This window comes from Suncus etruscus, chromosome 18, assembly GCF_024139225.1.
Source record: "Suncus etruscus isolate mSunEtr1 chromosome 18, mSunEtr1.pri.cur, whole genome shotgun sequence".
Lineage (NCBI taxonomy): Eukaryota > Metazoa > Chordata > Mammalia > Eulipotyphla > Soricidae > Suncus > Suncus etruscus.
In genome coordinates this window covers 18,838,241-18,847,644 of record NC_064865.1, presented here as the reverse complement: position 1 = coordinate 18,847,644, position 9,404 = coordinate 18,838,241, and positions in this window count along the sequence as shown.

The window sequence follows — 9,404 nt, the reverse complement described above, 5'->3', positions numbered from 1 at the left end:
CTCAGATTTGTGTGGCCACAGTTGTCCCCCATAGGCCCCGTATGTGGAAAGCCCAATTATAATCAAAGAGGTGCTTGATGAGTGATGAACTGGAACAAGTATTCTGGGGCTAGAGAATGAAATTCAGAAAGGCAAGCCCAGCGGCCAGCAGCTAGGATGAGGCATCCTTCTATTGAGAAAACACAATTTCTCTGCATCCAGACATCCCTCTGTGACCTGGATGGAGCGGGGCCAAGGCCACTCTGTGATCATGTTCCAATGTAGACAAGACTCAAGAAACACTACTGCCCCCCCAATGTCCTCCCTCCACCTAGAATGAATGAGGATCCCTCTATACCAAGTACTGACTTAGCCTCAGCCCCTGCGGCGATTCCCAATCATACCCAGTGTCAATGTTCTGATACCCAGCCTGGACCAAGTGCCCCCAAACCATCCATAACTCCTGTCCCAGATCCCATAGCACATTGTCATCCACCAGTTTACCAAGACAACAAATTCCCCATGACTTGCTGCCACTCTTGTGACAATAAGTGTACAATTTATGAGCTGGAGCCATAGTATAGCAGAGAGGGCGTTTGTCTTGCATTTGGCCAGCCCAGGTTCAATACCTAGGCACTAGCCCATATGGTCCCTGAGCACTGCCAGGAGTGATTCCTGAGTGCAGAGCTGAGAGTAACCTTCGAGCATGGCTGAGTGTGGACCAAATTTCCCCCACCAAAAAATTACATTTTTTGCCAACTAGCTTGTTCCTGGTGTTTTTGGTTAAGGAACATTGCTAATGCCATTGGGTTCTGTGGCTGGATCAGATCATTTTTTGCATCAGACAGTGGCTCAGTGATCCCACCCAACCCACAATCATAAACATACATCACTGCTCTGGTTAGACCCCCATAATCAGGTGCAGCCTTGCTCTCTTCTCTCTCCCATAATCACTTCCACCATCATCTCTGCCACATTCACTTCCGATTCTGGTATAACCCATCACCACCAGAATCATTTCCCCCACCCATTGCTATTGACCACCCTTATCACTTCCAATATTAGGAGTAGCCCTCAGTACAGGTAGGTGCATCCCCCAAGCAAACAGAAGCAAAAGCAAATGGAGAGAATTGTTAAGTTCCATTTTCAGTGATTGAATTGAAAGGGGGAAGTATGTTCAAAAGGCAAAGTGGAAGCTGAATTCACAGAATCCTGCAACTCCCAGATGCTAGTGGTTGTGCCCTCTTTTCTGTTTGCTAAGGATGCATTGTGGTTGGAAGCAGCTCTTGAAAGTCCTTGTGGTCCCCAAGAGAATTTGGTGGATGTCACTTGACATTATATTGGTTAATATGGGACATTGCATATCTTTTGAGCACCACCAGGAGTGATCCCTGAGTGCAAAGCCAGAAGCAAACCCTGAACACCAAACCAAAAAACACAATTCTGGGGGAGAGGGTGGAGCCCCATGCATGGTTCTGTGTACAAACACTTTGTAAGCCTTCAACTGCCCTTCCGTCCCAAAGGGAAAGAGGGTTCACTTGCAACTAGATCTTTTACCATAAGACAGAAATGTCTAGAACCCCAAACTCCTTTCCTCAGGGAAGTTAGGAGAGCTAGTACAGTAGATACTATCTTTGCACATGGCTGACCCAGGTCTGATCCTGGCACTACATATCACCAGGAGTGCAAAGCCAGGACAAAGCCCTGAGCATGACTGGATGTTGCAGTGAAAGAGAGATAAAAACAAAACAAAACAAAAACTCAAACTGGACCCTTAGGTGGATCAACATCCCAATAGTGATGCTTCACTGCTGAGTGTTTCTGTACATAATACATTCACTTGAGTGACACACAGGAGTATACTGGGAACTATAGAGTTGAAATAATAGTAGGCATGTTCCAGGTCTATCTGGTAAAAGAAAATTTGTGAAAATTGTTATATCTCACAATGGGGCCATTATGTCATTATTTGATGGTTTGTTTAATAAGGTATTTATAGCTTGTTGAGCCTTCTGTGTTGTTGTATTTGTTTATTGAGCTTAGTTGATTTCTTTGCTACTTACCCATCTAATTTGGTGTGCCCCTATTTGGGTCTTAGTATCAAGAAATTTGGAGGTGTCATGTGACCACATATGTAGCCGAGTGCTCCTGGATCTGTGGACTGGGCCAATGAACTTACATGTGGTAGTTGTGGGATGTGGGTGTGACTGCAGGGGATTCCGGAAGTATGAGGATGAAGGTTGGGGGAGGCTGCCCACCCAGAGGCACTTGTTCTTTAAAACCAGGTTTTTAATCTCGAAACAGAAGAACACAGAGTATAGAACACAGAGACGCATACTCATACCAGAAGAGCAAATAAGCAACTTCAGTGACTTTGAAAGAGGAGCAAAATCTCCTCCTCCTACTCTCCCTCCTTCCCAGAGAACTTGTGAAATCCTGGTTTGGAGACACATTGTTAGAACTCATGCAACTCTCCTCCCACAGTGGCAGCTGGTTCCTTTTAGGTACCTCTACAAATTTGGCGACAGAAACTCTGGCACACAGTGTGCAAAAGGAAGTCCCCATTTAGAGCCTGGTGTCCCAGCCCATTCTAAATTGGTCCCCAAAACTCACTGGGTTAGACCTAGACATGGCTCAATGTTCATTTGGCAATATGCTAGAAAATGTTATTTTTTTTGTCCTGACCCAGGTGGATTTTCTATGGAGATAAGTACTATTTTCCATTTGAAGCAATTATTCTTGCAATTACAGAAATGGCTGTCTTTGGAAAGGTGATATTCTAGGAAGAGTGTCAGAGAGTCCTGAACACTTTTCCAGAAACCTCCAGTTTGTAGGCCAATTGGAGAATTGGGGGATGGGATGAGGGAGGCTTCCTAGATCAGAGACGCCCTCCTGGCAATTTGGTCAACCCCGTGATCGGCTTAATGGGAGGGTTCAAGGCTGTGGTGTTTCTCAAGACCTGTGGTGTTAGTGATGACCCAAAGTACCAGATGACAGCAGTGCTTGGGGACCTCCAGGGCTATACATGGTGAACACATGGTGCCAGGAATGGAACTGTGGTTGATTATGTGCACGGTATATACTTTAACTTCTCTACTGTACTGTTTTTTTAACCATGAACTCAAGATTTTTTTTGGTTTTTGAGGCCATACCCATTTGATGCTCAGGTGTTACTCCTGGCTAAGCGCTCAGAAATTGCCCCTGGCTTGGGGGGACCATATGGGACGCGGTGGGATGGAACCGCGGTCCTTCATTGGCTAGCGCTTGCAAGGCAGACACCTTACCTCTAGCACCACCTCACTGGCCCCTGGATTTTTTTTTTTTTTGGGTCATACCCGTTTGATGCTCAGGGGTTACTCCTGGCTAAACGCTCAGGAATTGCCCCTGACTTGGGGGGACCATATGGGACGCCGGGGGATCAAACCGCGGTCCTTCCTTGGCTAGCACTTGCAAGGCAGACACCTTACCTCTAGCACCACCTCACCGGTCCATGGATTTTTTTTTTTTTTTTGATTTTTGGGTTATACCTGACGATGCTCAGAAATTGCGCCAGCAGGCTCGGGGCACCATATGGATGCTGGGAATTGAACCGCCATTTATCCTGAATTGGCTTCATGCAAGTCAAACACCCTACCGCTGTGTTATCTCTCCGGTCCCCAACTCAAGATTTTTAATTTCTCCTTTGCTCCTAGGAAATAAAATCAGGCTATCTTTCGGTGTCATTTTTTTTAGTTTGTGGGAAGTCTTTAGAAAAGTGACTTCTAGAGGCAGGGGATGGCACAAATGGCTAAAGCACAGGCCTTGCATATGCCCCGACTTAGATATATGGCACTGCATGACTTTGCTGGAGAGTATCCCATGAGAGGTGGGGGGAGGGGTGTTAATGGAAAACTGGCTTCCAGAATGTTCCAGACTGTTTTCATGAGTCTGACAACTTGGCTTAAAGAATGCACAGGGGAAAAAATTTCAGTTAAAGGAGAAGAGGAAAACATAAAATATATTTTCACAATTAAGGCTCCATTTTATCTTGAACTGCATTTCTGTCCTATGGTAAAAGATCTAATCGCAGGTGAACCCTCTTTCCCTTTGACAACTTATTTCTGGGGCAGAAGGGCAGATGATGGCTTACAAAGTGTGCTAGATTGAAAATGGATGCAATTCCTCACCCTCCTCGAATCTGTGTGAATTCACACACCTGTGCTGACCATGCAAAGGTTGATCATTGACTTTCTTTGACTAGTGAGGTTGTGGTAAATGGAAGCCAAGTGAGCTTGGGAAAGCCCTTGAATATTTAGATTCACTTGTCCTGCCAATTGCCAAGACCCCCTGAGAAGAAAGTGGAGCAGAGCAGGTTCCCCTGGATATGGCTTCAGTCAGTGACCCAGATCAGCCTATAACCACCCAAATTTGAGAAAACCCTTTGAGATATTCAGAATCACCAGCACCAGGGGCCCAGAGAGCTAGCACAGTACCTACCTTGAATGTAGCTAGCCAGTGTTTGACCCCTGGCACCTCAAATTTCCCTGAGAACAAAGCTAGGAGAAAGTCCTGAGCACTGTCAGGTGTGATCCAGAAACCAAAATCAAAAAACTCGCCCCACAATCACTTGGAGCACCCACGACCACTGGAGACAGGAGAGAACCCAGCTCAGGTAAGTGGAGCCTGCAGATTCAATGACTGACAGAAAGGTTTGATGTACAGAGCATGAGTGCTATTCAGAGGATGTGTTGTGTAAAGAAAAGTTTGCACCAAAGGCATTGATGAAGATGAAGAACAGATTGTCTGCACTGTTAGGGACAGGTGGACTGTGTACAATGGCTGCTATAAAGCTTGCTGAGTCGTGTGTGTGTGTGTGTGTGTGTGTGTGTGTGTGTGTGTGTGTGTATAAGGGAGGTGTTAGCCTCCTGTACCCTGCTTGAGAAGTATCTCCTACCAAGCCACTGGGGGCAAGCTGGGAGGGAACTATGTGGGAACTCACTGGCAGACAGTGGCTCATGTGGATTCCCAAATTTTCACTCAAAACAAGATAAGGATTGGAGCTCCCTATGCCAATCCAATAGCTCATTCCAAACAAACCTCCATAGCACCTACCCTCTTGTCTGGCCCTGGACCAAACATTGTGTTGGCTCCTGACTGCAGCCAGACTATGGGACCAAGAATGAGCCCTAAGGCCCTCTCACTGCCATTGGGTTCTGCCTTTGGCTTTTATGCAGTGGAGTTAAATCTCATTGGTTCCCACATCACCTTCTCTGTCAGACCTGAGTCTGGCCTGAGTCATTCTCTGGGCTGCTACAGAGATCTCACTGCCACTCAGAGACACAGTGGGATATTAAAATGTGTGTGTGTGGTGTGTAGTAGTGAGGATATATGTTTTACATGTGTGTGGCATGAGTGCATGTAGGAGTTTGTGTGCATATACCTGTCTGTGCATTGTGTGCAGACATGCAAGTTTGCATGTATGAAGATGTATGCGTTTCTGCGTGGGATGTTTGGGGCGATGTGTGTATAGGTGTTTATCTAAGGGTACAATGTACACTTGTGTGTACACGTGTTATAGGACTATAGTAAGAATGTGCGTTGTGTGGGTCTATGATATTCATAGGAGTTTGCATAGTGTGGATGTGTGATGGAGGTGCTATATGTTATGTGTTTATAGATATGGGTCTGTGTGATATGTGTCTGGTGTCTGTTTCTGAGTGTACGTGGTATGGTGTGCACACAGTTGGCTATGTGTGTGTACCGTATAGCGGCAACCGTGTCTGCCTGCCAGGTTCAGGGGCGACCTGGAGGGCTGAACACGCCTGTGGGCGGGACGTGCGACCCCGTGGCCGCCCGGGACCTCGTTGTGCTCCGCGTTATTCCAGCCCGTCTGGCGGCGGACAGTCGTGGCTCGGCTCGTCCCGGCCCAGGTCCCGCCCAGGCTGCGGCGTGCGGCGGCCTTGCTCGGGGCTCGATCGCCCCCTGCCGGGAGACCAGGAAGTGCCTTCTCGGGCCTGGGCTGGCAGTGACTGCCAGGTCAAGCGAGGGGCAGAGGGACAGAGACCCCCTAGCTCCAGTCCCAGAGACCTCATCACCGCCCACCCCCGTGCTTCTCTCCTTTTCTTTGTGACGTCACCCCAGCAGAGTTCTGGGTTCACGCAGGCCTGTCCAGCCGCCTCCTGGTCCTCTTTTCTGAGGACACCAGCATATGGTCACCTTCATGAGGAAGGGCCAGGGGTGTTAGGGGAGCTGCAACTCAGCCCGCTCCGAGGATGTGCAGGCAGGCAACGAAGAGGTTTGGGGTTTCAGAAGCAGAGATGTTGATAGATGCGATTCTACTCCCTTCACAGGGGACTGAACTTGGGGCCTTGGGGTATAGATGAACCAACATACAGAAGGAAATAGACATTAAAAAAAAGTATCCCCACTGTGCTCCGGGGTTACTCCTGATCCTGGGTGGGAGGGATAGCACAGCGGGGAGAGTGCTTGCCTTGCAAGCAGCCAACCCAGGTTTGATCTCCAGCATCCCTGAGCACTGCTGCAGGAGTGATTCCTCAATGTAGAGCCAGGAGTAACCCTGCACACTGCCAGGTGAGGCCCAAAACAACCAAAAGACGGACTCAGGGGCCTGGATGCCTGTTGGAATCGAGGTATGTCAGAAACAAATGATGCTGGACATGTGTAGTATGTCACATGTATGTACACATGTCTACATTTATGCACCTCAATGGGCCTGATGGTTCAAGCCACCATAGGGACACTCATGCCACACAACCTCCCTTTTGTGGGCTCTCCTGAGAGGGCTGGTCTTCCCTCAGAACTGGCCCTCATAGAACAGGGTGCCTTGCTCACATGACCCAGTAAATGTGGGTGAAGGAGCAGGGAGAGTAGACTACCAGACTGAAAGGCCCAGGAGAAGCCAGGCCGCAGCTGGATCAGAACCACTGTTCTGGGGCCACAGCACATCTGGGGAGGTGGATTGGGGGGTGGGACTCACTTGGCCCCATTTCCAGGTGGTTGTAGCTGGCATCTAGGGCCCACCAGGACAGTGTGGGCAATGCAGGGAGGGATGTGATGGAAATGGGTGTTTTTGTCCCCCTCTAGCTCCTTACCCTTTGTTGTTGTCATTGGAAGCTGCACAATCTTGCACACTTGTCCACTGTACACCAGTATACATGGTTATGTGTGGTGTGTGAGCAATGCCAGGAATCAGACACTCAACATAAGGCATTGCAGGGCAGGTGCTCTACCACTCCCAGCCCTTCCTAGTTTCTCCTGAATTGTTCCATTCCAGTTCTGTGCCATCCCAATTCCATCCCATCCCATCCCATTCTGTTTCATTTCAATTCCACTCTACTTCATTTTTTCTATTCCATCCACTTTCTTCCAATCCCATTCCATCCCAGACTGGCTGCTTTTTCTTTACCACAGACCCTGTCTGCTGCTCCCCAGACTGAAGAGGAACACTCCTATGGGATGAGAGGGCAGAAATCAGGACCCAGAGAAACAGCAGGGGCAGGTTTCTTTAGTGTCAGGGGGGATGTGGGGTGCCCTGCTAGGTTGGCTTCATTCAAAGATGTGGTGTAAAAATAAAGTCACAAGCAGGGTGCCTGGGCTCCAGAGCACGGAGGCCTATGAAGTTCCATGTCTCTATGGGAACCAACCCAGGCCTCTGGGAGTGAACTCTCCTGCCTGAGGGAGAGAAGACCCTGCAGGACTCAGGAAGGGGGTCTAGGGCTGAAGAAAAGGGAACCCTTTGTTCTGTCCACAGCCCTCCTCTCTGCTAGGCCTATCCCACAGGTATCAGACCCTGGGCCTGAGGAGTGGCTTTGCTGTTCATGGAGGCTCTGGGGCAGCAGAGCCCACCCCTGGGTGAACTCACCAGCTGGGCTCACAGTCGCTCTCCCTGCCTCCTCTGCATTTACACCTGTCCCCACCACCTGGTCTGCCCACACCCCAAAGCTCCCCTCCTACTCCTCTGGAGGAGGCTGGAGAGAGCAGGAGGGAGGAAGCTGAGAGGACACTGAGCAAGAGCAGCCTGGTTAAGAAGTGAGAGTTGCTGGGCCATGGCTCAACCTCTGCTCCGTCCACTAGTTTCTTCTGGATATAGGCCATGAGCCACTCTGAGGTAGTGGGACCTGTCTCCAGGTAGTTCAGAAACCATTTTTGTTTGATTTGTAGTTTTTTTTTTTTGGCAATACCTAGCTGTGCTCAGGGTTTATTCTTGGCTCTGTGCTCTGGGGACTATATGCAGTAACAAGGATGGACACCCATATTGGCACACTGTCAGCTATGTGCAAGACAATTGCCCTATCTCTTTGGTCCCCAGAAATCCCACCTTCTGACTCTGAAAAAGGAACCTGCGGATATGTCCTTAGAGGGCGTCAACAACTGTTTTTCTTCTACCAGAACAAAGCAAGGTCTCAGAAGTAGCAGTTCCCCCCTCCCACCCACCCATGTTCTCTCTACTTTTTCTAATAACATTTTTTTAAACACTGAGTTTCTAAATGTAAAGCTTAACCCTCAGCCAGAAGCAGCAACATCCTCCCCGAGCCCCGTCTTTCTGTTGGCATCCACGAGGACTGGAAATGGTTTGTGTTATCCTTCCCTTAAAGAATTTCTAGTGCTCAGCCTCCATGAAATGGATTGCTTATGGGAAGATAATGTCTCTTCTATTCCTTTTTAAGTCTGTGAAAAATGTCATCCTGGTTAATAGGGTGATTAAAACTCTTTATGCTCTAGGAGATAAATGTGATTATGTTTGTCATACTCTACCCAAGATAAAGACAGTGAGGAAGGCAAACTTGAAATTCCATAATGCTTCCTCTCTTCCATATCCAGGCCCATTCAGAACTCAGTACGCAGATGGTTCTTCACATAAAGAATAACATTATCTGTTAAACATTTTTCCTTTCCATTAAGCAATTTAACAATATGCCTCTAGCATAAAAGGAACAGGCAAATGAGAGCCCACTGGCATCTGACTGCAGAAAATACCTTGTGTCAAATTACTGGTTCTCCTTTTAAATTTTCACCTTGGGTATTTCATTTCTGCTTTTGACCATGGGGCTCATGCTTATTCCTGTTTTGAGAGAACTTTTTTCCCTCCACATAACTGAAGACTCTGCTTGAGTCTCAAGGTGGTAGGTACACAGGATGTACCTGGGAGGATTTTTTTCAATCAGGTGTATATGCAGACCAGACCTCACTCTCAAGCCCCTGGTGCCAGCACTGCAGAGAGATAGCACTGACTGGCCTCCAGGGAAGGACACGCTGCCCCCACAACTGTGCTGTCCCAGGTTTACAGGGCACTGAGCTCAATCTCTGCCTTCGAGTTGCATGGGGGTTGGGCACTAGCAAAACAGAATTGTGTTTTCTTCCAGGTCAGCAGAAATGTTCATTTTCTCCTGTCCACAGGAGATCTTTAAAGAGCAATCAGTTTCCTC